This window comes from Dipodomys ordii, unplaced genomic scaffold (assembly GCF_000151885.1).
Source record: "Dipodomys ordii isolate 6190 unplaced genomic scaffold, Dord_2.0 Scaffold6, whole genome shotgun sequence".
In the NCBI taxonomy this organism is placed as follows: Eukaryota; Metazoa; Chordata; class Mammalia; order Rodentia; family Heteromyidae; genus Dipodomys; species Dipodomys ordii.
Window position 1 is genome coordinate 11,013,386 of NW_012267222.1, and position 1,277 is coordinate 11,014,662.

At 42.3% G+C, this 1,277-nt stretch overlaps 1 protein-coding gene across 1 annotated transcript in view; it reads right to left on the bottom strand.

The window, feature by feature from the left end:
* Fam76a (family with sequence similarity 76, member A) overlaps positions 1 to 1,277 on the bottom strand; it is a 73,267-nt gene that overhangs the window by 46,811 nt on the left and 25,179 nt on the right. The window lies entirely within an intron of this gene.

Consider the following 1,277-nt stretch of genomic DNA (forward strand, 5'->3'; position numbering starts at 1 on the left):
TTATGAAGAATCCTATGAAAAATTACCAGCTATAAAGAAGATACTTTTTTTGTTTTTTTAATCTGTCGTGGAGCCTGATCTCTGGGCCTGGGTGCTGTCCCTGAGCTCTTCAGCTCAAGGCAAGTGCTCTACCACTTGAGCCACTCTACCACTCAGCACCACTTCCGGCTTTTTCTGCTTATGTGATGCTGAGAAATCAAACCCAGGGCCTCATGCATGCAAGGCAAGCACTACTCAAGAGGATGTAGTCTGAGGAATTCTGCCACCCTGGGTAGAAAAGTCCAACCGATTCAATCTCCAACTAACCAGCAAAAGGCTGGGCTGGAGGTATAGTTCAAGTGGTAGAGTGCTGACCAATTAAGCAAGCACAAAGCCCTGAACAACCAACACAAACACACACACACACACACACACAAAACACCTCAGAGTAGAAAACATTTAAAAGCAGTATTCAAACAAAGTATTTTCTTTTTTCTTTTTTTTGTCGGTTGTGGGTCTTGAACTCTGGGTCTGGGCACTGTCCCTAAGCTCTTCAGCTCAAGGCTAGGGCCTTGAGCCACAATGCCACTTCCGGTTTTCTGGTGGTTAATTGGAAATAAGAGTCTCACAGACTTTCTTGCCCAGGCTGGTTTTGAACTGTGATCCTCAGATCTCAGCCTCCTAAATAGCTAGGATTACAGGCATGAGCCACTGACACCCGGCTCAAACAAAAATTTTCTAGGACAATTTTCTGACACTTTTAAAAAGAGCCTTTGCTTAGCATATCCAATGGCCCTGAGTTCAATCCCTATCACCACGAAACAAAAACACACAAAATCTGATTTTCTAGTCAGGCGTGGTAGAACACTTCTGTAATCCCAGCACTCATGAGGGACATGAAGGAGGATGGTGAGTTTGAGATCAGCTTGGGCTATACACAGGAGACCCTATTTAAAAAAATAAAGGTAAATAAAAAGAGTAAGTCACATAATGAGCCTTAAAGGCAAGTATGTTTCAAATGTGGCTACTCTTAAACCTTTTTATCAAGATTGTCACATTTCCAAAAAGTATCATCTTTAATCTCATGTATTGTTTAAGCTCTGTATTTATGCATATTGGAGCAAGAAGCTAATGTTTTACTGCTGTGGGATGGCCTTCTTAAGAGTCAAAAAGATCTGAGTTTAAGTCCTACTCCCAGAAAAAAAGATAACACAACTACAATATAAAAATCACCAAGTTGGGCTGGGAAGGTGGCTCAGTGGTAGAGTGATTGCCTTGCATGCCTGAGGCCCTGGGTT